At 37.5% G+C, this 24269-nt stretch overlaps 55 non-coding genes across 55 annotated transcripts; all 55 read left to right on the top strand.

Annotated features, from left to right (window-relative positions):
- Positions 1 to 416: 416 nt before the first annotated feature.
- Positions 417 to 490, top strand: Trnak-uuu (transfer RNA lysine (anticodon UUU)). The gene has a single exon. It is a non-coding gene; the product is annotated as a tRNA-Lys (tRNA).
- A 70-nt stretch (positions 491 to 560) lies between these two features.
- Trnat-ugu (transfer RNA threonine (anticodon UGU)) lies at positions 561 to 634 on the top strand. Its single transcript has one exon. It is a non-coding gene; the product is annotated as a tRNA-Thr (tRNA).
- Positions 635 to 848: 214 nt separating this feature from the next.
- On the top strand, positions 849 to 922 carry Trnat-ugu (transfer RNA threonine (anticodon UGU)). The gene has a single exon. It is a non-coding gene; the product is annotated as a tRNA-Thr (tRNA).
- A 70-nt stretch (positions 923 to 992) lies between these two features.
- On the top strand, positions 993 to 1066 carry Trnat-ugu (transfer RNA threonine (anticodon UGU)). Its single transcript has one exon. It is a non-coding gene; the product is annotated as a tRNA-Thr (tRNA).
- A 70-nt stretch (positions 1067 to 1136) lies between these two features.
- Positions 1137 to 1210, top strand: Trnat-ugu (transfer RNA threonine (anticodon UGU)). The gene has a single exon. It is a non-coding gene; the product is annotated as a tRNA-Thr (tRNA).
- A 70-nt stretch (positions 1211 to 1280) lies between these two features.
- On the top strand, positions 1281 to 1354 carry Trnat-ugu (transfer RNA threonine (anticodon UGU)). The gene has a single exon. It is a non-coding gene; the product is annotated as a tRNA-Thr (tRNA).
- Positions 1355 to 2431: 1077 nt separating this feature from the next.
- Trnat-agu (transfer RNA threonine (anticodon AGU)) lies at positions 2432 to 2505 on the top strand. The gene has a single exon. It is a non-coding gene; the product is annotated as a tRNA-Thr (tRNA).
- A 70-nt stretch (positions 2506 to 2575) lies between these two features.
- Positions 2576 to 2649, top strand: Trnat-agu (transfer RNA threonine (anticodon AGU)). The gene has a single exon. It is a non-coding gene; the product is annotated as a tRNA-Thr (tRNA).
- A 358-nt stretch (positions 2650 to 3007) lies between these two features.
- Trnat-agu (transfer RNA threonine (anticodon AGU)) lies at positions 3008 to 3081 on the top strand. Its single transcript has one exon. It is a non-coding gene; the product is annotated as a tRNA-Thr (tRNA).
- Positions 3082 to 4013: 932 nt separating this feature from the next.
- Positions 4014 to 4087, top strand: Trnas-aga (transfer RNA serine (anticodon AGA)). The gene has a single exon. It is a non-coding gene; the product is annotated as a tRNA-Ser (tRNA).
- Positions 4088 to 4301: 214 nt separating this feature from the next.
- On the top strand, positions 4302 to 4375 carry Trnas-uga (transfer RNA serine (anticodon UGA)). Its single transcript has one exon. It is a non-coding gene; the product is annotated as a tRNA-Ser (tRNA).
- Positions 4376 to 4445: 70 nt separating this feature from the next.
- Positions 4446 to 4519, top strand: Trnaa-agc (transfer RNA alanine (anticodon AGC)). Its single transcript has one exon. It is a non-coding gene; the product is annotated as a tRNA-Ala (tRNA).
- Positions 4520 to 4733: 214 nt separating this feature from the next.
- Trnat-ugu (transfer RNA threonine (anticodon UGU)) lies at positions 4734 to 4807 on the top strand. The gene has a single exon. It is a non-coding gene; the product is annotated as a tRNA-Thr (tRNA).
- Positions 4808 to 5021: 214 nt separating this feature from the next.
- On the top strand, positions 5022 to 5095 carry Trnat-agu (transfer RNA threonine (anticodon AGU)). The gene has a single exon. It is a non-coding gene; the product is annotated as a tRNA-Thr (tRNA).
- A 211-nt stretch (positions 5096 to 5306) lies between these two features.
- On the top strand, positions 5307 to 5380 carry Trnat-agu (transfer RNA threonine (anticodon AGU)). The gene has a single exon. It is a non-coding gene; the product is annotated as a tRNA-Thr (tRNA).
- A 502-nt stretch (positions 5381 to 5882) lies between these two features.
- On the top strand, positions 5883 to 5956 carry Trnat-ugu (transfer RNA threonine (anticodon UGU)). The gene has a single exon. It is a non-coding gene; the product is annotated as a tRNA-Thr (tRNA).
- A 646-nt stretch (positions 5957 to 6602) lies between these two features.
- On the top strand, positions 6603 to 6676 carry Trnat-ugu (transfer RNA threonine (anticodon UGU)). Its single transcript has one exon. It is a non-coding gene; the product is annotated as a tRNA-Thr (tRNA).
- Positions 6677 to 7034: 358 nt separating this feature from the next.
- On the top strand, positions 7035 to 7108 carry Trnat-agu (transfer RNA threonine (anticodon AGU)). The gene has a single exon. It is a non-coding gene; the product is annotated as a tRNA-Thr (tRNA).
- Positions 7109 to 7754: 646 nt separating this feature from the next.
- Trnat-agu (transfer RNA threonine (anticodon AGU)) lies at positions 7755 to 7828 on the top strand. The gene has a single exon. It is a non-coding gene; the product is annotated as a tRNA-Thr (tRNA).
- Positions 7829 to 8042: 214 nt separating this feature from the next.
- On the top strand, positions 8043 to 8116 carry Trnat-agu (transfer RNA threonine (anticodon AGU)). Its single transcript has one exon. It is a non-coding gene; the product is annotated as a tRNA-Thr (tRNA).
- A 358-nt stretch (positions 8117 to 8474) lies between these two features.
- Positions 8475 to 8548, top strand: Trnat-agu (transfer RNA threonine (anticodon AGU)). The gene has a single exon. It is a non-coding gene; the product is annotated as a tRNA-Thr (tRNA).
- A 70-nt stretch (positions 8549 to 8618) lies between these two features.
- Trnaa-agc (transfer RNA alanine (anticodon AGC)) lies at positions 8619 to 8692 on the top strand. The gene has a single exon. It is a non-coding gene; the product is annotated as a tRNA-Ala (tRNA).
- Positions 8693 to 8762: 70 nt separating this feature from the next.
- On the top strand, positions 8763 to 8836 carry Trnat-agu (transfer RNA threonine (anticodon AGU)). Its single transcript has one exon. It is a non-coding gene; the product is annotated as a tRNA-Thr (tRNA).
- A 70-nt stretch (positions 8837 to 8906) lies between these two features.
- Positions 8907 to 8980, top strand: Trnat-ugu (transfer RNA threonine (anticodon UGU)). Its single transcript has one exon. It is a non-coding gene; the product is annotated as a tRNA-Thr (tRNA).
- Positions 8981 to 9050: 70 nt separating this feature from the next.
- Positions 9051 to 9124, top strand: Trnat-cgu (transfer RNA threonine (anticodon CGU)). Its single transcript has one exon. It is a non-coding gene; the product is annotated as a tRNA-Thr (tRNA).
- Positions 9125 to 10201: 1077 nt separating this feature from the next.
- Trnat-agu (transfer RNA threonine (anticodon AGU)) lies at positions 10202 to 10275 on the top strand. The gene has a single exon. It is a non-coding gene; the product is annotated as a tRNA-Thr (tRNA).
- A 70-nt stretch (positions 10276 to 10345) lies between these two features.
- Positions 10346 to 10419, top strand: Trnat-agu (transfer RNA threonine (anticodon AGU)). The gene has a single exon. It is a non-coding gene; the product is annotated as a tRNA-Thr (tRNA).
- A 358-nt stretch (positions 10420 to 10777) lies between these two features.
- Positions 10778 to 10851, top strand: Trnat-agu (transfer RNA threonine (anticodon AGU)). The gene has a single exon. It is a non-coding gene; the product is annotated as a tRNA-Thr (tRNA).
- A 212-nt stretch (positions 10852 to 11063) lies between these two features.
- Positions 11064 to 11137, top strand: Trnat-agu (transfer RNA threonine (anticodon AGU)). The gene has a single exon. It is a non-coding gene; the product is annotated as a tRNA-Thr (tRNA).
- Positions 11138 to 11927: 790 nt separating this feature from the next.
- Positions 11928 to 12001, top strand: Trnat-agu (transfer RNA threonine (anticodon AGU)). The gene has a single exon. It is a non-coding gene; the product is annotated as a tRNA-Thr (tRNA).
- A 70-nt stretch (positions 12002 to 12071) lies between these two features.
- Positions 12072 to 12145, top strand: Trnat-ugu (transfer RNA threonine (anticodon UGU)). The gene has a single exon. It is a non-coding gene; the product is annotated as a tRNA-Thr (tRNA).
- A 936-nt stretch (positions 12146 to 13081) lies between these two features.
- Positions 13082 to 13155, top strand: Trnat-agu (transfer RNA threonine (anticodon AGU)). The gene has a single exon. It is a non-coding gene; the product is annotated as a tRNA-Thr (tRNA).
- Positions 13156 to 14807: 1652 nt separating this feature from the next.
- Positions 14808 to 14881, top strand: Trnat-ugu (transfer RNA threonine (anticodon UGU)). Its single transcript has one exon. It is a non-coding gene; the product is annotated as a tRNA-Thr (tRNA).
- Positions 14882 to 14951: 70 nt separating this feature from the next.
- On the top strand, positions 14952 to 15025 carry Trnat-ugu (transfer RNA threonine (anticodon UGU)). Its single transcript has one exon. It is a non-coding gene; the product is annotated as a tRNA-Thr (tRNA).
- Positions 15026 to 15095: 70 nt separating this feature from the next.
- Trnat-ugu (transfer RNA threonine (anticodon UGU)) lies at positions 15096 to 15169 on the top strand. Its single transcript has one exon. It is a non-coding gene; the product is annotated as a tRNA-Thr (tRNA).
- Positions 15170 to 15239: 70 nt separating this feature from the next.
- Trnat-agu (transfer RNA threonine (anticodon AGU)) lies at positions 15240 to 15313 on the top strand. Its single transcript has one exon. It is a non-coding gene; the product is annotated as a tRNA-Thr (tRNA).
- A 347-nt stretch (positions 15314 to 15660) lies between these two features.
- On the top strand, positions 15661 to 15734 carry Trnat-ugu (transfer RNA threonine (anticodon UGU)). Its single transcript has one exon. It is a non-coding gene; the product is annotated as a tRNA-Thr (tRNA).
- Positions 15735 to 15804: 70 nt separating this feature from the next.
- Trnaa-ugc (transfer RNA alanine (anticodon UGC)) lies at positions 15805 to 15878 on the top strand. The gene has a single exon. It is a non-coding gene; the product is annotated as a tRNA-Ala (tRNA).
- A 934-nt stretch (positions 15879 to 16812) lies between these two features.
- Positions 16813 to 16886, top strand: Trnak-uuu (transfer RNA lysine (anticodon UUU)). The gene has a single exon. It is a non-coding gene; the product is annotated as a tRNA-Lys (tRNA).
- Positions 16887 to 17089: 203 nt separating this feature from the next.
- Positions 17090 to 17163, top strand: Trnat-ugu (transfer RNA threonine (anticodon UGU)). Its single transcript has one exon. It is a non-coding gene; the product is annotated as a tRNA-Thr (tRNA).
- A 934-nt stretch (positions 17164 to 18097) lies between these two features.
- Trnak-uuu (transfer RNA lysine (anticodon UUU)) lies at positions 18098 to 18171 on the top strand. Its single transcript has one exon. It is a non-coding gene; the product is annotated as a tRNA-Lys (tRNA).
- Positions 18172 to 18374: 203 nt separating this feature from the next.
- Trnat-ugu (transfer RNA threonine (anticodon UGU)) lies at positions 18375 to 18448 on the top strand. Its single transcript has one exon. It is a non-coding gene; the product is annotated as a tRNA-Thr (tRNA).
- A 646-nt stretch (positions 18449 to 19094) lies between these two features.
- Trnat-ugu (transfer RNA threonine (anticodon UGU)) lies at positions 19095 to 19168 on the top strand. Its single transcript has one exon. It is a non-coding gene; the product is annotated as a tRNA-Thr (tRNA).
- Positions 19169 to 19382: 214 nt separating this feature from the next.
- Trnak-uuu (transfer RNA lysine (anticodon UUU)) lies at positions 19383 to 19456 on the top strand. The gene has a single exon. It is a non-coding gene; the product is annotated as a tRNA-Lys (tRNA).
- A 203-nt stretch (positions 19457 to 19659) lies between these two features.
- On the top strand, positions 19660 to 19733 carry Trnat-ugu (transfer RNA threonine (anticodon UGU)). The gene has a single exon. It is a non-coding gene; the product is annotated as a tRNA-Thr (tRNA).
- Positions 19734 to 19803: 70 nt separating this feature from the next.
- Trnat-ugu (transfer RNA threonine (anticodon UGU)) lies at positions 19804 to 19877 on the top strand. Its single transcript has one exon. It is a non-coding gene; the product is annotated as a tRNA-Thr (tRNA).
- Positions 19878 to 20667: 790 nt separating this feature from the next.
- Positions 20668 to 20741, top strand: Trnat-ugu (transfer RNA threonine (anticodon UGU)). Its single transcript has one exon. It is a non-coding gene; the product is annotated as a tRNA-Thr (tRNA).
- A 214-nt stretch (positions 20742 to 20955) lies between these two features.
- Positions 20956 to 21029, top strand: Trnak-uuu (transfer RNA lysine (anticodon UUU)). Its single transcript has one exon. It is a non-coding gene; the product is annotated as a tRNA-Lys (tRNA).
- A 203-nt stretch (positions 21030 to 21232) lies between these two features.
- Trnat-ugu (transfer RNA threonine (anticodon UGU)) lies at positions 21233 to 21306 on the top strand. Its single transcript has one exon. It is a non-coding gene; the product is annotated as a tRNA-Thr (tRNA).
- Positions 21307 to 21376: 70 nt separating this feature from the next.
- Positions 21377 to 21450, top strand: Trnat-ugu (transfer RNA threonine (anticodon UGU)). The gene has a single exon. It is a non-coding gene; the product is annotated as a tRNA-Thr (tRNA).
- A 934-nt stretch (positions 21451 to 22384) lies between these two features.
- Trnat-ugu (transfer RNA threonine (anticodon UGU)) lies at positions 22385 to 22458 on the top strand. Its single transcript has one exon. It is a non-coding gene; the product is annotated as a tRNA-Thr (tRNA).
- Positions 22459 to 22528: 70 nt separating this feature from the next.
- Positions 22529 to 22602, top strand: Trnat-ugu (transfer RNA threonine (anticodon UGU)). Its single transcript has one exon. It is a non-coding gene; the product is annotated as a tRNA-Thr (tRNA).
- A 70-nt stretch (positions 22603 to 22672) lies between these two features.
- On the top strand, positions 22673 to 22746 carry Trnat-ugu (transfer RNA threonine (anticodon UGU)). The gene has a single exon. It is a non-coding gene; the product is annotated as a tRNA-Thr (tRNA).
- Positions 22747 to 22816: 70 nt separating this feature from the next.
- On the top strand, positions 22817 to 22890 carry Trnat-ugu (transfer RNA threonine (anticodon UGU)). The gene has a single exon. It is a non-coding gene; the product is annotated as a tRNA-Thr (tRNA).
- Positions 22891 to 23535: 645 nt separating this feature from the next.
- Positions 23536 to 23609, top strand: Trnak-uuu (transfer RNA lysine (anticodon UUU)). Its single transcript has one exon. It is a non-coding gene; the product is annotated as a tRNA-Lys (tRNA).
- Positions 23610 to 24269: the final 660 nt, after the last annotated feature.

Genomic DNA, 24269 nt, shown 5'->3' with positions numbered 1-24269 from the left:
TGGTTAAAGCGCCAGTCTAGTAAACTGGAGGTCGTGGGTCCGAATCCCTCTGGAGCCTTTTATTCTCGTTTAACACTTGGTTTATCGTTAATGATACATAATCATATTTATTATTTCATAAACATATCGGCTCCATAGCTCAGTTGGTTAGAGCGCCAGTCTAGTAAACTGGAGGTCGAGGGTCCGAATCCCTGTCGAGCCTTTTATTCTCGTTTAACACTTATTTTATCATTAATGATACATAATCATATTTATTATTACATAAATATATCGGCTCCATAGCTCAGTTGGTTAGAGCGCCAGGCTTGTAAACTGGCGGTCGAGGGTCCGAATCCCTCTGGAGCCTTTTATTCTCGTTTAACACTTATTTTATCGTTAATGATACATAATCATATTTATTAGTTCATAAATATATCGGCTCCATAGCTCAGTTGGTTAGAGCGCCAGTCTTTTAAACTGGACGTCGAGGGTCCGAATCCCTCTGGAGCCTTTTATTCTCGTTTAACACTTATTTTACCGTTAATGATACATAATCATATTTATTATTTCATAAATATATCGGCTCCATAGCTCAGTTGGTTTGAGCGCCAGTCTTGTAAACTGGAGGTCGAGGGTCCGATTCCCTCTGGAGCCTTTTATTCTCGTTTAACACTTATTTTATCATTAATGATACATAATCATATTTATTATTTCATAAATATAGTTGCTCCATAGCTCAGTTGGTTAGAGCGCCAGTCTTGTAAACTGGAGGTCGAGGGTCTGAATCCCTCCTGAGCTTTTTATTCTACTTTAACACTGATTTTATCATTAATGATACATAATCATATGTATTAGTGCATAAATATATCGGCTCCATAGCTCAGTTGGTTAGAGCGCCAGTCTTGTAAACTGGAGGTCGAGGGTCCGAATCCCTCTGGAGCCTTTTATTCTACTTTAACACTTATTTTATCATTAATGATACATAATCATATTTATTATTTCATAAATATATCGGCTCCATAGCTCAGTTGGTTAGAGCGCCAGTCTTGTAAACTGGAGGTCGAGGGTCCGAATCCCTCTGGAGCCTTTTATTCTCGTTTAACACTTATTTTATCATTAATGATACATAATCATATTTATTATTTCATAAATATATCGGCTCCATAGCTCAGTTGGTTAGAGCGCCAGTCTTGTAAACTGGAGGTCGAGGGTCCGAATCCCTCTGGAGCCTTTTATTCTCGTTTAACACTTATTTTATCATTAATGATACATAATCATATTTATTATTTCATAAATATATCGGCTCCATAGCTCAGTTGGTTAGAGCGCCAGTCTTGTAAACTGGAGGTCGAGGGTCCGAATCCCTCTGGAGCCTTTTATTCTCGTTTAACACTTATTTTATCATTAATGATAAATAATCATATGTATTAGTGCATAAATATATCGGCTCCATAGCTCAGTTGGTTAGAGCGCCAGTCTTGTAAACTGGATGTCGAGGGTCCGAATCCCTCTGCAGCCTTTTATTCTCGTTTAACACTTTTTTTATCATTAATGATACATAATCATATTTATTATTTCATAAATATATCGGCTCCATAGCTCAGTGTGTTAGAGCGCCAGTCTTGTAAACTTGAGGTCCAGGGTCCGAATCCCTCTGGAGCCTTTTATTCTCGTTTAACACTTATTTTATCATTAATGATACATAATCATATTTATTATTTCATAAATATACCGGCTCCATAGCGCAGTTGGTTAGAGCGCCAGTCTTGTAAAGTGGAGGTCCAGGGTCCGAATCCCTCTGGAGCCTTTTATTTTCGTTTAACACTTGTTTTATCAATAATGATACATAATCATATTTATTATTTCATAAATATATCGGCTCCATAGCTCAGTTTGTTAGAGCGCCAGTCTTGTAAACTAGAGCTCGAGGGTCCGAATCTCTCAGGAGCCTTTTATTCTCGTTAGCACTTATTTTATCATTAATGATACATAATCATATTTATTATTTCATAAATATATCGGCTACATAGCTCAGTTGGTTAGAGCGCCAGTCTAGTAAACTGGAGGTCGAGGGTCCGACTCCCTCTGGAGCCTTTTATTCTCGTTTAACACTTGTTTTATCGTTAATGATACATAATCATATTTATTATTTCATAAATATATCGGCTCCATAGCTCAGTTGGTTAGAGCGCCAGTCTAGTGAACCGGAGGTCGAGGGTCCAAATCCCTCAGGAGCCTTTTATTCTTGTTTAACACTTGGTTTATCATTAATGATACATAATCATATTTATTATTTCATAGAGGGATCGGCTCCATGGCTCATTTGGTTAGAGCGCCAGTCTAGTAAACTGGAGGTCGAGGGTCCGCATCTCTCTAGAGCCTTTTATTCTCGTGTAACACTTGTTTTATCATTAATGATACATACTCATATTTATTATTTCATAAATATATCGGCTCCATAGCTCAGTTGGTTAGAGCGCCAGTCTAGTAAACTGGAGGTCGAGGGTCCGAATCCCTCTGGAGCCTTTTATTCTCGTTTAACACTTATTTATTCATTGATGATACATAATCATATTTATTATTTCATAAATATATCGGCTCCATAGCTCAGTTGGTTAGAGCGCCAGTCTAGTAAACTGGAGGCTGAGGGTCCGAATCCCTCTGGAGCCTTGTATTCTGGTTTAACACTTGTTTTATCATTAACGACACATAACCATATTAATTATTTTATAAATATATCGGCTCCATAGCTCAGTTGGTTAGAGCGCCAGTCTAGTAAAATGGAGGTCGATGGTCCGAATCCCTCTGGAGCCTTTTATTCTCGTTTAACACTTATTTTATCATTAATGATACATAATCATATTTATTATTTCATAAATATATCGGCTCGATAGCTTTTTTGGTTAGAGCGCCAGTCTAGTATACTGGAGGTCGAGGGTCCGAATCCCTCTGGAGCCTTTTATTCTCGTTTAACACTTGTTTTATCGTTAATGATACATAATCATATTTATTATTTCATAAAAATATCGGCTCCATAGCTCAGTTGGTTAGAGCGCCAGTCTAGTAAACTGGAGGTCGAGGGTCCGAATCCCTCTGGAGCCTTTTATTCTCGTTTAACACTTTTTTTATCATTAATGATACATAATCATATTTATTATTTCATAAATATATCGGCTCCATAGCTCAGTTGGTTTGAACGCCCGTCTAGTAAACTGGAGGTCGAGGGTCCGAATCCCTCTGGAGCCTTTTATTCTCGTTTACACTTGTTTTAACATTATGATACATAATCATATTTATTATTTCATAATTATATCGGCTCCATAGCTCAGTTGGTTAGAGCGCCAGTCTAGTAAACTGGAGGTCGAGGGTCCGAATCCCTCAGGAGCATTTTATTCTCGTTTAACACTTATTTTATCATTAATGATACATAATCATATTTATTATTTCATAAATATATCGGCTCCATAGCTCAGTTGGTTAGAGCGCCAGTCTAGTAAACTGGACGTCGAGGGTCCGAATCCCTCAGGAGCCTTTTATTCTCGTTTAACACTTGTTTTATCGTTAATGATACATAATCATAATTATTCTTTAATAGATATATCGGCTCCATAGCTCAGTTGGTTAGAGCGCAAGTGTAATAAACTGGAGGTCGAGGGTCTGAATCCCTCTGGAGCCTTTTATTCTCGTTTAACACTTGTTTTATCGTGAATGATACATAATCATATTTATTATTTCATAAATATATCGGCTCCATAGCTCAGTTGGTTAGAGCGCCAGTCTTGTAAAGTGGAGGTCCAGGGTCCATATCCCTCTTGAGCCTTTTATTCTCGTTTAACACTTTTTTTATCATTAATGATACATAATCATATTTATTAGTTCATAAATATATCGGCTCCATAGCTATTTTGGTTAGAGCGCCAGTCTTGTAAACTGCAGGTCCAGGGTCCGAATCGCTCTGGAGCCTTTTATTCTCGTTTAACACTTATTTTATCATTAATGATACATAATCATATTTATTAGTTCATAAATATATCGGCTCCATAGCTCAGTTGGTTAGAGCGCCAGTCTAGAAAACTGGAGGTCCAGGGTCCGAATCCCGCTCGAGCCTTTTATTCTCGTTTAACACTTATTTTATCATTTATGATACATAATCATATTTATTATTTCATAAATATATCGGCTCCATAGCTCAGTTCGTAAGAGCGCCAGTCTTGTAAACTGGAGGTCCAGGGTCCGAATCCCTCTGGAGCCTTTTATTCTCGTTTAACACTTATTTTATCATTAATGATACATAATCATATTTATTATTCCATAAATATATCGGCTCCATAGCTCAGTTGGTTAGAGCGCCAGTCTTGAAAACTGGAGGTCGAGGGTCCGAATCCTTCTGGAACCTTTTATTCTCGTTTAACACTTATTTTATCATTAATTGTACATAATAATATTTTTTATTTCATAAATATATCGGCTCCATAGCTCAGTTGGTTAGAGCGCCAGTCTAGCAAACTGGAGGTCCAGGGTCCGAATCCCTCTGGAGCCTTTTATTCTCGTTTAACACGTGTTTTATCGTTAATGATAGATAATCATATTTATTAGTTCATAAATATATCGGCTCCATAGCTCAGTTGGTTAGAGCGTCAGTCTAGTATACTGGAGGTCGAGGGTCCGAATCCCTCTGGAGCCTTTTATTCTCGTTTAACACTTGTTTTATCGTTAATGATACATAATCATATTTATTATTTCATAAATATATCGGCTCCATAGCTCAGTTGGTTAGAGCGCCAGTCTTGTAAACTGGTGGTCCAGGGTCCGAATCCCTCTGGAGCCTTTTTTTCTCGTTTAACACTTATTTTATCATTAATGATACATAATCATATTTATTATTTCATAAATATATCGGCTCCATAGCTCAGTTGGTTAGAGCGCCAGTCTTGTAAACTGGAGTTCCAGGGTCCGAATCCCTCTGGAGCCTTTTATTCTCGTTTAACACTTGTTTTATCGTTATTGATACATAATCATATTTATTATTTCATAAAAATATCGGCTCCATAGCTCAGTTGGTTAGAGCGCCAGTCTAGTAAACTGGAGGTCGAGGGTCCGAATCCCTCTGGAGCCTTTTATTCTCGTTTAACACTTTTTTATCATTAATGATACATAATCATATTTATTATTTAATAAATATATCGGCTCCATAGCTCAGTTGGTTTGAACGCCCGTCTAGTAAACTGGAAGTCGAGGGTCCGAATCCCTCTGGAGCCTTTTATTCTCGTTTACACTTGTTTTAACATTATGATACATAATCATATTTATTATTTCATAATTATATCGGCTCCATAGCTCAGTTGGTTAGAGCGCCAGTCTAGTAAACTGGAGGTCGAGGGTCCGAATCCCTCTGGAGCCTTTTATTCTCGTTTAACACTTATTTTATTATTTATGATACATAATCATATTTATTATTTCATAGATATATCGGCCCCATAGCTCAGTTATTTAGAGCGCCTGTCTTGTAAACTGCAGGTCCAGGGTCCGAATCCCTCTGATGCCTTTTATTCTCGTTTAACACTTCTTTTATCATTAATGATACATAATCATATTTATTATTTCATAAATATATCGGCTCCATAGCTCAGTTGGTCAGAGCGCCAGTCTTGTAACCTGGAGGTCGAGGATCCGAATCTCTCTGGAGCCTTTTATTCTCGTTTTACACTTATTTTATCATTAATGAGACATAATCATATTTATTATTTCATAAATATATCGGCTCCAGGGCTCAGTTGGTTAAAGCGCCAGTCTAGTAAACTGGAGGTCGAGGGTCCGAATCCCTCTGGAGCCTTTTATTCTCGTTAAACACTTATTTTATCATTAATGATACATAATCATATTTATTAGTTCATAAATATATCGGCTCCATAGCTCAGTTGGTTAGAGCGCCAGTCTTGTAAACTGAAGGTCGAGGGTCCGAATCCCTCTGGAGCCTTTTATTCTCGTTTAACACTTGTTTTATCATTAATGATATATAATCATATTTATTAGTTCATAAATATATCGGCTCCATAGCTCAGTTTGTTAGAGCGCCAGTCTAGTAAACTGGAGGTCGAGGGTCTGAATCCCTCTGGAGCCTTTTATTCTCGTTTAACACTTCTTTTATCATTAATGATACATAATCATATTTATTATTTCATAAATATATCGGCTTCATATCTCAGTGTGTTAGAGCGCCAGTCTAGTAAACTGGAGATCGAGGGTCCGAATCCCTCTGGAGCCTTTTATTCTCGTTTAACACTTATTTTATCCTTAATGATACATAATAATATTTATTATTTCATAAATATATCGGCTCCATAGCTCAGTTGGTTAGAGTGCCAGTCTTGTAAACTAGAGGTCCAGGGTCCGAATCCCTCTGGAGCCTTTTATTCTCGTTTAACACTTATTTTATCATTAATGATACATAATCATATTTATTATTTCATTAATATATCGGCTCCATAGCTCAGTTTGTTAGAGCGCCAGTCTAGTAAACTGGAGGTCGAGGGTCCGAATCCCTGTCGAGCCTTTTATTCTCGTTTAACACTTATTTTATCATTAATGATACATAATCATATTTATTATTACATAAATATATCGGCTCCATAGCTCAGTTGGTTAGAGCGCCAGGCTTGTAAACTGGAGGTCGAGGGTCCGAATCCCTCTGGAGCCTTTTATTCTCGTTTAACACTTATTTTATCGTTAATGATACATAATAATATTAATTATTTCATAAATATATCGGCTCCATAGCTCAGTTGGTTAGAGCGCCAGTCTAGTAAACTGGAGGCTGAGGGTCCTAATCCCTCTGGAGCCTTTTATTGTGGTTTAACACTTTTTTTATCATTAACGACACATAACCATATTAATTATTTTATAAATATATCGGCTCCATGGCTCAGTTGGTTAGAGCGGCAGTCTAGTAAACTGGAGGTCGAGGGTCCGAATCCCTCTGGAGCCTTTTATTCTCGTTTAACACTTATTTTATCATTAATGATACATAATCATATTTATTATTTCATAAATATATCGGCTCCATAGCTCAGTTGGTTAGAGCGCCAGTCTAGTAAACTGGAGGTCGAGGGTCCGAATCCCTCTGGAGCCTTTTATTCTCGTTTAACACTTCTTTTATCATTAATGATACACAATCATATTTATTGTTTCATAAATATATCGGCTCCATAGCTCAGTTGGTTAGAGCGCCAGTCTAGTAAACTGGAGGTCGACGGTCAGAATCCCTCTGGAGCCTTTTATTCTCGTTTAACGCTTGTTCTATCATTAATGATACATAATCATATTTATTAGTTCATAAATATATCGGCTCCATAGCTCAGTTGGTTAGAGCGCCAGTCTAGTAAACTGGAGGTCGAGTGTCCGAATCCCTCTGGAGCCTTTTATTCTCGTTTAACACTTGTTTTATCATTAATGATACATAATCATATTTATTATTTCATAAATATATCGGCTCCATAGCTCAGTTGGTTAGAGCGCCAGTCTAGTAAACTGGAGGTCGAGGGTCCGAATCCCTCTGGAACCTTTTATTCTCGTTTAACACTTATTTTATCATTAATGATACATAATCATATTTATTATTTCATTAATAGATCGGCTCTCTAGGTCAGTTGGTTAGAGCGCCAGTCTAGTAAAGTGGAGGTCCAGGGTCCGAATCCCTCTGGAGCCTTTTATTCTCGTTTAACACTTATTTTATCATTAATGATACATAATCATATTTATTATTACATAAATATATCGGCTCCATAGCTCAGTTGGTTAGAGCGCCAGTCTAGTAAACTGGAGGTCGAGGGTCCGAATCCCTCTGGAGCCTTTTATTCTCGTTTAACACTTCTTTTATCATTAATGATACATAATCATATTTATTATTTCATAGAGGGATCGGCTCCATGGCTCATTTGGTTAGAGCGCCAGTCTAGTAAACTGGAGGTCGAGGGTCCGCATCTCTCTAGAGCCTTTTATTCTCGTGTAACACTTGTTTTATCATTAATGATACATACTCATATTTATTATTTCATAAATATATCGGCTCCATAGCTCAGTTGGTTAGAGCGCCAGTCTAGTAAACTGGAGGTCGAGGGTCCGAATCCCTCTGGAGCCTTTTATTCTCGTTTAACACTTGTTTTATCGTTAATGATACATAATCATATTTATTATTTCATAAATATATCGTCTCCATAGCTCAGTTGGTTAGAGCGCCAGTCTAGTAAACTGGAGGTCGAGGGTCCGAATCCCTCTGGAGCCTTTTATTCTCGTTTAACACTTTTTTTGTCATTAATGATACATAATCATATTTATTATTTCATAAATATATCGGCTCCATAGCTCAGTTGGTTAGAGCGTCAGTCTAGTAAACTGGAGGTCGTGGGTCCGAATCCCTCTGGAGCCTTTTATTCTCGTTTAACACTTGGTTTATCGTTAATGATACATAATCATATTTATTATTTCATAAACATATCGGCTCCATAGCTCAGTTGGTTAGAGCGCCAGTCTAGTAAACTGGAGGTCGAGGGTCCGAATCCCTCTGGAGCCTTTTATTCTCGTTTAACACTTGTTTTATCGTTAATGATACATAATCATATTTATTATTTAATAAACATATCAGCTCCATAGCTCAGTTGGTTAGAGCGCCAGTCTAGCAAACTGGAGGTCGAGGGTCCGAATCCCTCTGGAGCCTTTTATTCTCGTTTAACACTTGTTTTATCATTAATGATACATAATCATATTTATTATTTCATAAATATATCGGCTCCATAGCTCAGTTGGTTAGAGCGCCAGTCTAGTAAACTGGAGGTCGAGGGTCCGAATCCCTCTGGAGCCTTTTATTCTCGTTTAACACTTGTTTTACCGTTAATGATACATAATCATATTTATTATTTCATAAATATATCGGCTCCATAGCTCAGTTGGTTTGAGTGCCAGTCTTGTAAACTGGAGGTCGAGGGTCCGAATCCCTCTGGAGCCTTTTATTCTCGTTTAACACTTATTTTATCATTTATGATACATAATCATATTTATTAGTTCATAAATATATCGGCTCCATAGCTCAGTTGGTTAGAGCGCCAGTCTCGTAAACTGGAGGTCGAGGGTCCGAACCCCTCTGGAGCCTTTTATTCTCGTTTAACACTTATTTTATCATTAATGATAAATAATCATATTAATTAGTGCATAAATATATCGGCTCCATAGCTCAGTTGGTTAGAGCGCCAGTCTTGTAAACTGGATGTCGAGGGTCCGAATCCCTCTGCAGCCTTTTATTCTCGTTTAACACTTATTTTATCATTTGTGATACATAATCATATTTATTATTTCATAAATATATCGGCTCCATAGCTCAGTGTGTTAGAGCGCCAGTCTTGTAAACTGGAGGTCCAGGGTCCGAATCCCTCTGGAGCCTTTTATTCTCGTTTAACACTTATTTTATCATTAATGATACATAATCATATTTATTATTTCATAAATATATCGGCTCCATAGCGCAGTTCGTTAGAGCGCCAGTCTTGTAAAGTGGAGGTCCAGGGTCCGAATCCCTCTGGAGCCTTTTATTCTCGTTTAACACTTGTTTTATCAATAATGATACATAATCATATTTATTATTTCATAAATATATCGGCTCCATAGCTCAGTTTGTTAGAGCGCCAGTCTTGTAAACTAGAGCTCGAGGGTCCGAATCCCTCGGGAGCCTTTTATTCTCGTTAGCACTTATTTTATCATTAATGATACATAATCATATTTATTAGTTCATAAATATATCGGCTCCATAGCTCAGTCGGTTAGAGCGCCAGTCTAGTAAACTGGAGGTCGAGGGTCCGACTCCCTCTGGAGCCTTTTATTCTCGTTTAACACTTGTTTTATCGTTAATGATACATAATCATATTTATTATTTCATAAATATATCGGCTCCATAGCTCAGTTGGTTAGAGCGCCAGTCTAGTGAACCGGAGGTCGAGGGTCCAAATCCCTCAGGAGCCTTTTATTCTCGTTTAACACTTGGTTTATCATTAATGATACATAATCATATTTATTATTTCATAGAGGGATCGGCTCCATGGCTCATTTGGTTAGAGCGCCAGTCTAGTAAACTGGAGGTCGAGGGTCCGCATCTCTCTAGAGCCTTTTATTCTCGTGTAACACTTGTGTTATCATTAATGATACATACTCATATTTATTATTTCATAAATATATCGGCTCCATAGCTCAGTTGGTTAGAGCGCCAGTCTAGTAAACTGGAGGTCGAGGGTCCGAATCCCTCTGGAGCCTTTTATTCTCGTTTAACACTTATTTATTCATTGATGATACATAATCATATTCATTATTTCATAAATATATCGGCTCCATAGCTCAGTTGGTTAGAGCGCCAGTCTAGTAAACTGGAGGCTGAGGGTCCGAATCCCTCTGGAGCCTTGTATTCTGGTTTAACACTTGTTTTATCATTAACGACACATAACCATATTAATTATTTTATAAATATATCGGCTCCATGGCTCATTTGGTTAGAGCGCCAGTCTAGTAAACTGGAGGTCGAGGGTCCGCATCCCACTGGAGCCTTTTATTCTCGTTTAACACTTATTTTATCATTAATGATACATAATCATATTTATTATTTCATAAATATATCGGCTCGATAGCTCAGTTGGTTAGAGCGCCAGTCTAGTATACTGGAGGTCGAGGGTCCGCATCCCTCTGGAGCCTTTTATTCTCGTTTAACACTTGTTTTATCGTTTATGATACATAATCATATTTATTATTTCATAAATATATCGGCTCCATAGCTCAGTTGGTTAGAGCGCCAGTCTAGTAAACTGGAGGTCGAGGGTCCGAATCCCTCTGGAGCCTTTTATTCTCGTTTAACACTTTTTTTATCATTAATGATACATAATCATATTTATTATTTCATAAATATATCGGCTCCATAGTTCAGTTGGTTTGAACGCCCGTCTAGTAAACTGGAGGTCGAGGGTCCGAATCCCTCTGGAGCCTTTTATTCTCGTTTACACTTGTTTTAACATTATTATACATAATCATATTTATTATTTCATAATTATATCGGCTCCATAGCTCAGTTGGTTAGAGCGCCAGTCTAGTAAACTGGAGGTCGAGGGTCCGAATCCCTCTGGAGCCTTTTATTCTCGTTTTGCACTTGGTTTATCGTTAATGATACATAATCATATTCATTATTTCAGAAACATGTCGGCTCCATAGCTTAGTTGGTTAGAGCGCCAGACTAGTAAACTGGAGGTCGAGGGTCCGAATCCCTCAGGAGCCTTTTATTCTCGTTTAACCCTTATTTTATCATTAATGATACATAATCATATTTATTATTTCATAAATATATCGGCTCCATAGCTCAGTTGGTTAGAGCGCCAATCTAGTAAACTGGAGGTCGAGGGTCCGAATCCCTCAGGAGCCTTTTATTCTCGTTTAACACTTGTTTTATCGTTAATGATACATAATCATAATTATTCATTAATAGATATATCGGCTCCATAGCTCAGTTGGTTAGAGCGCCAGTCTTGTAAAGTGGAGGTCCAGGGTCCATATCCCTCTTGAGCCTTTTATTCTCGTTTAACACTTATTTTATCATTAATGATACATAATCATATTTATTATTTCATAAATATATCGGCTCCATAGCTCAGTTGGTTAGAGCGCCAGTCTTGTAAAGTGGAGGTCCAGGGTCCATATCCCTCTTGAGCCTTTTATTCTCGTTTAACACTTATTTTATCATTAATGATACATAATCATATTTATTAGTTCATAAATATATCGGCTCCATAGCTCAGTTGGTTAGAGCGCCAGTCTTGTAAACTGCGGGTCCAGGGTCCGAATCGCTCTGGAGCCTTTTATTCTCGTTTAACACTTATTTTATCATTAATGATACATAATCATATTTATTAGTTCATAAATATATCGGCTCCATAGCTCAGTTGGTTAGAGCGCCAGTCTAGTATACTGGAGGTCGAGGGTCCGAATCCCTCTGGAGCCTTTTATTCTGGTTTAACACTTGTTTTATCGTTAATGATACATAATCATATTTATTATTTCATAAATATATCGGCTCCATAGCTCAGTTGGTTAGAGCGCCAGTCTTGTAAACTGGTGGTCCAGGGTCCGAATCCCTCTGGAGCCTTTTTTTCTCGTTTAACACTTATTTTATCATTAATGATACATAATCATATTTATTATTTCATAAATATATCGGCTCCATAGCTCAGTTGGTTAGAGCGCCAGTCTTGTAATAAACTGGAGTTCCAGGGTCCGAATCCCTCTGGAGCCTTTTATTCTCGTTTAACACTTGGTTTATCGTTAATGATACATAATCATATTTATTATTTCATAAATATGTCGGCTCCATAGCTTAGTTGGTTAGAGCGCCAGTCTATAAACTGGAGGTCGAGGGTCCGAATCCCTCTGGAGCCTTTTATTCTCGTTTAACACTTATTTTATCCTTAATGATACATAATCATATTTATTATTTAATAAATATATCGGCTCCATAGCTCAGTTGGTTAGAGCGCAAGTCTAGTAAACTGGAGGTCGAGGGTCCGAATCCCTCTGGAGCCTTTTATTCTCGTTTAACACTTATTTTATCATTAATGATACATAATAATATTTATTATTTCATAAATATATCGGCACCATAGCTCAGTTGGTTAGAGCGCCAGTCTTGTAAACTGGAGATCGAGGGTCCGAATCCCTCTGGAGCCTTTTATTCTCGTTTAACACTTATTTTATCATTAATGATACATAATCATATTTATTATTTCATAGATATATCGGCTCCATAGCTCAGTTACTTAGAGCGCCTTTCTTGTAAACTGCAGGTCCAGGGTCCGAATCCCTCTGGTGCCTTTTATTCTCGTTTAACACTTGTTTTATCATTAATGATACACCATCATATTTATTATTTCATAAATATGTCGGCTCCATAGCTCAGTTGGTTAGAGCGCCAGTCTTGTAAACTGGAGGTCGAGGGTCCGCATCCCTCTGGAGACTTTTATTCTCGTTTAACACTTATTTTATCATTAATGATACATAATCATATTTATTATTTCATAAATATATCGGCTCCATAGCTCAGTTGGTTAGAGCGCCAGTCTAGTAAACTGGAGGTCGAGGGTCCGAATCCCTCTGGAGCCTTTTATTCTTGTTTAACACTTATTTTATCGTTAATGATACATAATCATATTTATTATTTCATAAATATATCGGCTCCATAGCTCAGTTGGTTAGAGCGCCAATCTAGTATCCTGGAGGTCGAGTGTCCGAATCCCTCTGGAGCCTTTTATTCTCGTTTAACACTTATTTTATCATTAATGATACATAATCATATTTATTATTTCATAAATATATCGGCTCCATAGCTCAGTTGGTTAGAGCGCCAGTCTAGTAAACTGGAGGTCGAGGGTCCGCATCCCTCTGGAGACTTTTATTCTCGTTTAACACTTGTTTTATCGTTAATGATACATAATCATATTTATTATTTCATAAATATATCGGCTCCATAGCTCAGTTGGTTAGAGCGCCAGTCTAGTAAACTGGAGGCTGAGGGTCCTAATCCCTCTGGAGCCTTTTATTGTGGTTTAACACTTTTTTTATCATTAACGACACATAACCATATTAATTATTTTATAAATATATCGGCTCCATGGCTCAGTTGGTTAGAGCGGCAGTCTAGTAAACTGGAGGTCGAGGGTCCGAATCCCTCTGGAGCCTTTTATTCTCGTTTAACACTTATTTTATCATTAATGATACATAATCATATCTATTATTTCATAAATATATCGGCTCGATAGCTCAGTGAGTTAGAGCGCCAGTTTAGTATACTGGAGGTCGAGGGTCCGAATCCCTCTGGAGCCTTTTATTCTCGTTTAACACTTGTTTTATCGTTAATGATACATAATCATATTTATTATTTCATAAAAATATCGGCTCCATAGCTCAGTTGGTTTGAACGCCCGTCTAGTAAACTGGAGGTCGAGGGTCCGAATCCTTCTGGAGCCTTTTATTCTCGTTTACACTTGTTTTAACATTATGATACATAATCATATTTATTATTTCATAATTATATCGGCTCCATAGCTCAGTTGGATAGAGCGCCAGTCTAGTAAACTGGAGGTCGAGGGTCCGAATCCCTCTGGAGCCTTTTATTCTCGTTTAACACTTGTTTTATCGTTAATGATACATAATCATAATTATTATTTAATAGATATATCGGCTCCATAGCTCAGTTGGTTAGAGCGCAAGTGTAGTAGACTGGAGGTCGAGGATCTGAATCCCTCTGGAGTCTTTTATTCTCGTTTAACACTTGTTTTATCGTGAATGATACATAATCATATTTATTATTTCATAAATATATCGGCTCCATAGCTCAGTTGATTAGAGCGCCAGTCTTGTAAAGTGGAGGTCTAGGGTCCATATCCCTCTTGAGCCTTTTATTCTTGTTTAACACTTTTTTTATCATTAATGATACATAATCATATTTATTATTTCATAAATATATCGGCTCCATAGCTCAGTTGGTTGGAGCGCCAGTCTTGTAAACTGGAGGCCCAGGGTCCGAATCCCTAAGGAGCCTTTTATTCTCGTTTAACACTTATTTTATCATTAATGATACATAATCATATTTATTAGTTCATAAATATATCGGCTCCATAGCTCAGTTCGTAAGAGCGCCAGTCTTGTAAACTGGAGGTCGAGTGTCCGAATCCCTCTGGAGCCTTTTATTCTCGTTTAACACTTATTTTATCATTAATGATACATAATCATATTTATTATTCCATAAATATATCGGCTCCATAGCTCAGTTGGTTAGAGCGCCTGTCTTGTAAACTGGAGGTCGAGGGTCCGAATCCCTCTGGAGCCTTTTATTCTCGTTTAACACTTGTTTTATCGTTAATGATACATAATCATATTTATTAGTTCATAAATATATCGGCTCCATAGCTCAGTTGGTTAGAGCGCCAGTCTTGTAAACTGGAGGTCCAGGGTCCGAATCCCTCTGGAGCCTTTTATTCTCGTTTAACACTTATTTTATCATTAATGATACATAATCATATTTATTATTTCATAAATATATCGGCTCCATAGCTCAGTTGGTTAGAGCGCCAGTCTTGTAAACTGGAGGTCGAGGGTCCGAATCCCTCTGGAGCCTTTTATTCTCGTTTAACACTTATTTTATCATTAATTGTACATAATCATATTTATTAGTTCATAAATATATCGGCTCCATAGCTCAGTTGGTTAGAACGCCAGTCTAGTAAACTGGAGGTCGAGGGTTCGATTCCCTCTGGAGCCTTTTATTCTCGTTTAACACTTGTTTTATCGCAAATGATACATAATCATATTTATTATTTCATAAATATATCGGCTCCATAGTTCAGTTGGTTAGAGCGTCAGTCTAGTATACTGGAGGTCGAGGGGCCGAATCCCTCTGGAGCCTTTTATTCTCGTTTAACACTTATTTTATCATTAATGATACATAATCATATTTATTATTTCATAAATATATCGGCTCCATAGCTCAGTTGGTTAGAGCGTCAGTCTAGTATACTGGAGGTCGAGGGTCCGAATCCCTCTGGAGCCTTTTATTCTTGTTTTATCGTTAATGATACATAGTCATATTTATTATGTCATAAATATATCGGCTCCATAGCTCAGTTGGTTAGAGCGCCAGTCTTGTAAACTGGAGGTCGAGGGTCCGAATCCCTTTGGAGCCTTTTATTCTCGTTTAACACTTATTTTATCATTAATGATACATAATCATATTTACTATTTCGTAAATATATCGGCTCCATAGCTCAGTTGGTTAGAGCGCCAGTCTTGCAAGCTGGAGGTCCAGGGTCCGAATCCCTCTGGAGCCTTTTATTCTCGTTTAACACTTATTTTATCATTAATGATACATAATCATATTTATTAGTTCATAAACATATCGGCTCCATAGCTCAGTTGGTTAGAGCGCCAGTCTAGTAAATTGGAGGTCGAGGGTCCGAATCCCTCTGGAGCCTTTTAGTCTCGTTTAACACTTGTTTTATCGTTAATGATACATAATCATATTTATTATTTCATAAATATATCGGCTCCATAGCTTAGTTGGTTAGAGCGCCAGTCTTGTAAACTGGAGGTCCAGGGTCCGAATCCCTCTGGAGCCTTTTATTCTCGTTTTACACTTGTTTTATCATTAATGATACATAATCATATTTATTATTTCATAAATATACCGGCTCCATAGCTCATTTGGTAAGAGCGCCAGTCTTGTAAACTGGTGGTCGAGGGTCCGAATCCCTCTGGAGCCTTTTATTCTCGTTTAACACTTATTTTATCATTAATGATACATAATAATATTTATTAGTTCATAAATATATCTCTTCCATAGCTCAGTTGGTTAGAGCGCCAGTCTTGTAAACTGGAGGTCGAGGGTCCGAATCGTTCTGGAGCCTTTTATTCTCGTTTAACACTTATTTTATCATTAATGGTACATAATCATATTTATTATTTCATAAATATATCGGCTCCATAGCTCAGTTTGTTAGAGCGCCAGTCTTGTAAGCTGGAGGTCCAGGGTCCGAATCCATCTGGAGCCTTTTATTCTCGTTTAACACTTACTTTATCATTAATGATACATAATCATATTTATTAGTTCATAAATATATCGGCTCCATAGCTCAGGTGGTTAGAGCGCCAGTCTAGTAAAATGGAGGTCGAGGGTACGAATCCCTCTGGAGCCTTTTATTCTCGTTTAACACTTGTTTGATCGTTAATGATACATAATCATATTTATTATTTCATAAATATATCGGCTCCATAGCTCAGTGTGTTAGAGCGCCAGTCTTTTAAACTGGAGGTCCAGGGTCCGAATCCTTCTGGAGCCTTTTATTCTCGTTTTACACTTGTTTTATCATTAATGATACATAATCATATTTATTATTTCATAAATATATCGGCTCCATAGCTCCTTTGGTTAGAGCGCCAGTCTAGTACACTGGAGGTCGAGGGTCCGAATCCCTCTGGAGCCTTTTATTCTTGTTTTATCGTTAATGATACATAGTCATATTTATTATGTCATAAATATATCGGCTCCATAGCTCAGTTGGTTAGAGCGCCAGTCTTGTAAACTGGAGGTCGAGGGTCCGAATCCCTCTGGAGCCTTTTATTCTCGTTTAACACTTATTTTATCATTAATGATACATAATCATATTTATTAGTTCATAAACATATCGGCTCCATAGCTCAGTTGGTTTGAGCGCCAGTCTAGTAAACTGGAGGTCGAGGGTCCGAATCCATCTGGAGCCTTTTATTCTCGTTTAAAACTTGTTTTATCGTTAATGATACATAATAATATTTATTATTTCATAAATATATCGGCTCCATAGCTTAGTTGGTTAGAGCGCCAGTCTTGTAAACTGGAGGTCCAAGGTCCGACTCCCTCTGGAGCCTTTTATTCTCGTTTTACACTTGTTTTATCATTAATGATACATAATCATATTTATTATTTAATAAATATACCGGCTCCATAGCTCATTTGGTAAGAGCGCCAGTCTTGTAAACTGGAGGTCGAGGGTCCGAATCCCTCTGGAGCCTTTTATTCTCGTTTAACACTTGTTTTATCATTAATGATACATAATAATATTTATTATTTCATAAATATATCTCTTCCATAGCTCAGTTGGTTAGAGCGCCAGTCTTGTAAACTGGAGGTCGAGGGTCCGAATCGTTCTGGAGCCTTTTATTCTCGTTTAACACGTATTTTATCATTAATGGTACATAATCATATTTATTATTTCATAAATATATCGGCTCCATAGCTCAGTTTGTTAGAGCGCCAGTCTTGTAAGCTGGAGGTCCAGGGTCCGAATCCATCTGGAGCCTTTTATTCTCGTTTAACACTTACTTTATCATTAATGATACATAATCATATTTATTAGTTCATAAATATATCGGCTCCATAGCTCAGGTGGTTAGAGCGCCAGTCTAGTAAACTGGAGGTCGAGAGTACGAATCCCTCTGGAGCCTTTTATTCTCGTTTAACACTTGTTTGATCGTTAATGATACATAATCATATTTATTATTTCATAAATATATCGGCTCCATAGCTCAGTGTGTTAGAGCGCCAGTCTTTTAAACTGGAGGTCCAGGGTCCGAATCCTTCTGGAGCCTTTTATTCTCGTTTTACACTTGTTTTATCATTAATGATACATAATCATATTTATTATTTCATAAATATATCGGCTCCATAGCTCCTTTGGTTAGAGCGCCAGTCTAGTACACTGGAGGTCGAAGGTCCGAATCCCTCTGGAGCCTTTTATTCTTGTTTTATCGTTAATGATACATAGTCATATTTATTATGTCATAAATATATCGGCTCCATAGCTCAGTTGGTTAGAGCGCCAGTCTTGTAAACTGGAGGTCGAGGGTCCGAATCCCTCTGGAGCCTTTTATTCTCGTTTAACACTTATTTTATCATTAATGATACATAATCATATTTATTAGTTCATAAACATATCGGCTCCATAGCTCAGTTGGTTTGAGCGCCAGTCTAGTAAACTGGAGGTCGAGGGTCCGAATCCCTCTGGAGCCTTTTATTCTCGTTTTACACTTGTTTTATCATTAATGATACATAATCATATTTATTATTTCATAAATATACCGGCTCCATAGCTCATTTGGTAAGAGCGCCAGTCTTGTAAACTGGAGGTCGAGGGTCCGAATCCCTCTGGAGCCTTTTATTCTCGTTTAACACTTATTTTATCATTAATGATACATAATAATATTTATTAGTTCATAAATATATCTCTTCCATAGCTCAGTTGGTTAGAGCGCCAGTCTTGTAAACTGGAGGTCGAGGGTCCGAATCGTTCTGGAGCCTTTTATTCTCGTTTAACACTTATTTTATCATTAATGGTACATAATCATATTTATTATTTCATAAATATATCGGCTCCATAGCTCAGTTTGTTAGAGCGCCAGTCTTGTAAGCTGGAGGTCCAGGGTCCGAATCCCTCTGGCGCCTTTTATTCTCGTTTAACACTTGTTTTATCGTTAATGGTACATAATAATATTTATTATTTCATAAATATATCGGCTCCATAGCTCAGTTGGTTAGAGCGCCAGTCTTGTAAACTGGAGGTCGAGGGTCCGAATCCCTCTGGAGCCTTTTATTCTCGTTTAACACTTATTTTATCATTAATGATACATAATCATATTTATTAGTTCATAAATATATCGGTTCCATAGCTCAGTTGGTTAGGGCGCGAGTCTAGTATACAGGAGGTCGAGGGTCCGAAACCCTCTGGAGCCTTTTATTCTCGTTTAACACTTGTTTGATCGTTAATGAAACATAATCATATTTATTATTTAATAAATATATCGGCTCCATAGCTCAGTGTGTTAGAGCGCCAGTCTTTTAAACTGGAGGTCCAGGGTCCGAATCCTTCTGGAGCCTTTTATTCTCGTTTTACACTTGTTTTATCATTAATGATACATAATCATATTTATTTTTTCATAAATATATCGGCTCCATAGCTCCTTTGGTTAGAGCGCCAGTCTAGTACACTGGAGGTCGAGGGTCCGAATCCCTCTGGAGCCTTTTATTCTTGTTTTATCGTTAATGATACATAGTCATATTTATTATGTCATAAATATATCGGCTCCATAGCTCAGTTGGTTAGAGCGCCAGTCTTGTAAACTGGAGGTCGAGGGTCTGAATCCCTCTGGAGCCTTTTATTCTCGTTTAACACTTATTTTATCATTAATGATACATAATCATATTTACTATTTCATAAATCTATCGGCTCCATAGCTCAGTTGGTTAGAGCGCCAGTCTTGTAAACTGGAGGTCGAGGGTCCGAATCCCTCTGGAGCCTTTTATTCTCGTTTAACACTTATTTTATCATTAATGATACATAATCATATTTACTATTTCATAAATCTATCGGCTCCATAGCTCAGTTGGTTTGAGCGCCAGTCTAGTAAACTGGAGGTCGAGGGTCCGAATCCCTCTGGAGCCTTTTATTCTCGTTTAACACTTGTTTTATCGTTAATGATACATAATCATATTTATTATTTCATAAATATATCGGCTCCATAGCTTAGTTGGTTAGAGCGCCAGTCTTGTAAACTGGAGGTCCAGGGTCCGAATCCCTCTGGAGCCTTTTATTCTCGTTTTACACTTGTTTTATCATTAATGATACATAATCATATTTATTATTTCATAAATATACCGGCTCCATAGTTCATTTGGTAAGAGCGCCAGTCTTGTAAACTGGAGGTCGAGGGTCCGAATCCCTCTGGAGCCTTTTAATCTCGTTTAACACTTATTTTATCATTAATGATACATAATAATATTTATTAGTTCATAAATATATCGGCTCCATAGCTCAGTTGGTTAGAGCGCCAGTCTTGTAAACTGGAGGTCGAGGGTCCGAATCGTTCTGGAGCCTTTTATTCTCGTTTAACACTTATTTTATCATTAATGGTACATAATCATATTTATTATTTCATAAATATATCGGCTCCATAGCTCAGTTTGTTAGAGCGCCAGTCTTGTAAGCTGGAGGTCCAGGGTCCGAATCCCTCTGGCGCCTTTTATTCTCGTTTAACACTTGTTTTATCGTTAATGGTACATAATAATATTTATTATTTCATAAATATATCGGCTCCATAGCTCAGTTGGTTAGAGCGCCAGTCTTGTAAACTGGAGGTCGAGGGTCCGAATCCCTCTGGAGCCTTTTATTCTCGTTTAACACTTATTTTATCATTAATGATACATAATCATATTTATTAGTTCATAAATATATCGGTTCCATAGCTCAGTTGGTTAGGGCGCCAGTCTAGTATACAGGAGGTCGAGGGTCCGAAACCCTCTGGAGCCTTTTATTCTCGTTTAACACTTGTTTGATCGTTAATGATACATAATCATATTTATTATTTCATAAATATATCGGCTCCATAGCTCAGTGTGTTAGAGCGCCAGTCTTTTAAACTGGAGGTCCAGGGTCCGAATCCTTCTGGAGCCTTTTATTCTCGTTTTACACTTGTTTTATCATTAATGATACATAATCATATTTATTTTTTCATAAATATATCGGCTCCATAGCTCCTTTGGTTAGAGCGCCAGTTTAGTACACTGGAGGTCGAGGGTCCGAATCCCTCTGGAGCCTTTTATTCTTGTTTTATCGTTAATGATACATAGTCATATTTATTATGTCATAAATATATCGGCTCCATAGCTCAGTTGGTTAGAGCGCCAGTCTTGTAAACTGGAGGTCGAGGGTCCGAATCCCTCTGGAGCCTTTTATTCTCGTTTAACACTTATTTTATCATTAATGATACATAATCATATTTACTATTTCATAAATCTATCGGCTCCATAGCTCAGTTGGTTAGAGCGCCAGTCTTGTAAACTGGAGGTCGAGGGTCCGAATCCCTCTGGAGCCTTTTATTCTCGTTTAACACTTATTTTATCATTAATGATACATAATCATATTTATTAGTTCATAAACATATCGGCTCCATAGCTGAGTTGGTTAGAGCGCCAGTCTAGTCAACTGGAGGTCGAGGGTCCGAATCCCTCTGGAGCCTTTTATTCTCGTTTAACACTTGTTTTATCGTTAATGATACATAATCATATTTATTATTTCATAAATATATCGGCTCCATAGCTTAGTTGGTTAGAGCGCCAGTCTTGTAAACTGGAGGTCCAAGGTCCGACTCCCTCTGGAGCCTTTTATTCTCGTTTTACACTTGTTTTATCATTAATGATACATAATAATATTTATTAGTTCATAAATATATCTCTTCCATAGCTCAGTGTGTTAGAGCGCCAGTCTTGTAAACTGGAGGTCGAGGGTCCGAATCGTTCTGGAGCCTTTTATTCTCGTTTAACACGTATTTTATCCTTAATGGTACATAATCATATTTATTTTTTCATAAATATATCGGCTCCATAGCTCAGTTTGTTAGAGCGCCAGTCTTGTAAGCTGGAGGTCCAGGGTCCGAATCCATCTGGAGCCTTTTATTCTCGTTTAACACTTATTTTATCATTAATGATAGATAATCATATTTATTAGTTCATAAATATATCGGCTCCATAGCTCAGTTGGTTAGAGCGCCAGTCTTGTAAACTGGAGGTCGATGGTCCGAATCCCTCTGGAGCCTTTTATTCTCGTTTAACACTTATTTTATCATTAATGATACATAATCATATTTATTAGTTCATAAATATATCGGCTGCATAGCTCAGTTGGTTAGTGCGCCAGTCTTGTAAACTGGATGTCGAGGGCCCGCACCCCTCTGGAGTCTTTTATTCTCGTTTAACACTTGTTTTATCATTAATGATACACAATCATATTTATTATTTCATAAATATATCGGCTCCATAGCTCAGTTGGTAAGAGCGCCAGTCTTGTAAACTGGAGGTCGAGGGTCCGAATCCCTCTGGAGCCTTTTATTCTCGTTTAACACTTATTTTATCATTAATGATACATAATGATATTTATTAGTTCATAAATATATCGGCTCCATAGCTCAGTTGGTTAGAGCGCCAGTCTTGTAAACTGGAGGTCGAGGGTACGAATCCCCCTGGGGCCTTTTATTCTCGTGTAACACTTGTTTTATCGTTAATGATACATAATTATATTTATTATTTCATAAATATATCGGCTCCATAGCTCAGTTGGTTAGAGCGCCAGTCTTGTAAACTGGAGGTCGAGGGTCCGAATCCCTCTGGAGCCTTTTATTCTCGTTTAATACTTATTTTATCATTAATGATACATAATCATATGTATTATTTCATAAATACATCGGCTCCATAGCTCAGTTGGTTAGAGCGCCAGTCTTGTAAACTGGAGGTCCAGGGTCCGAATCCCTCTGGAGCCTTTTATTCTCGTTTAACACTTATTTTATCATTAATGATACATAATCATATTTATTAGTTCATAAATATATCGGCTCCATAACTCACTTGGTTAGAGCGCCAGTCTAGTAAACTGGAGGTCGAAGGTCCGAATCCCTCTGGAGCCTTTTATTCTCGTTTAACAATTGTTTTATCGTTAATGATACATAATCATATTTATTATTACATAAATATATCGGCTCCATAGCTCAGTTGGGTAGAGCGCCAGTCTTGTAAACTGGAGGTCCAGGTCCGAATTCCTATGAAGCCCTTTATTCTCGTTTAACACTTGTTTTATCATTAATGATACATAATCATATTTATAAGTTCATAAATATATCGGCTCCAGAGCTAATTTGGTTTGAGCGCAAGTCTAGTATACTGGAGGTCGAGGGTCCGAATCCCTTTGGAGTCTTTTATTCTCGTTTAACACTTGTTTTATCATTAATGATACATAATCATATTTATTATTTCATAAATATATCGGCTCCATAGCTCAGTTGGTTAGAGCGCCAGTCTAGTAAATTGGAGGTCGAGGGTCCGAATCCCTCTGGAGCCTTTTATTCTCGTTTAACACTTGTTTTATCGTTAATGATACATAATCATATTTATTATTTCATAAATATATCGGCTCCATAGCTAAGTTGGTTAGAGCGCCAGTCTTTTAAACTGGAGGTCCAGGGTCCGAATCCCTCTGGAGCCTTTTATTCTCGTTTTACACTTGTTTTATCATTAATGATACATAATCATATTTATTATTTCATACATATATCGGCTCCATACCTCAGTTGGTTAGAGCGCCAGTCTTGTGAACTGGAAGTCCAGGGTCCGAATCCCTCTGGAGCCCTTTATTCTCGTTTAACACTTATTTTATCATTAATGATACAAAATCATATTTATTAGGTCATAAATATATCAGCTCCATAGCTCAGTTGGTTAGAGCGCCAGTCTTGTAAACTGGGGGTCGAGGGTCCGACTCCCTCTGGAGCCTTTTATTCTCGTTTAACACTTATTTTATCATTAATGATACATAATGATATTTATTATTTCATAAATATATCGGCTCCATAGTTCAGTTGGTTAGAGCGCCAGTCTTGTAAACTGGAGGTCGAGGGTCCGTATCCCTCTGGAGCCTTTTATTCTCGTTTAAAACTTATTTTATCATTAATGATACATAATCATATTTATTAGTTCATAAATATATCGGCTCCATAACTCAGTTGGTTAGAGCGCCAGTCTTGTAAATTGGAGGTCGAGGGTCCGAATCCCTCTGGAGCCTTTTATTCTCGTTTAACACTTTTTTTATCATTAATGATACATAATCATATTTATTATTTCATAAATATATCGGCTCCATAGCTCA

Source organism: Euprymna scolopes, chromosome 11 (assembly GCF_053919585.1).
Source record: "Euprymna scolopes isolate OS-2025 chromosome 11, ASM5391958v1, whole genome shotgun sequence".
NCBI lineage: Eukaryota > Metazoa > Mollusca > Cephalopoda > Sepiida > Sepiolidae > Euprymna > Euprymna scolopes.
This window is presented reverse-complemented; position numbering and strand designations above follow the sequence as displayed.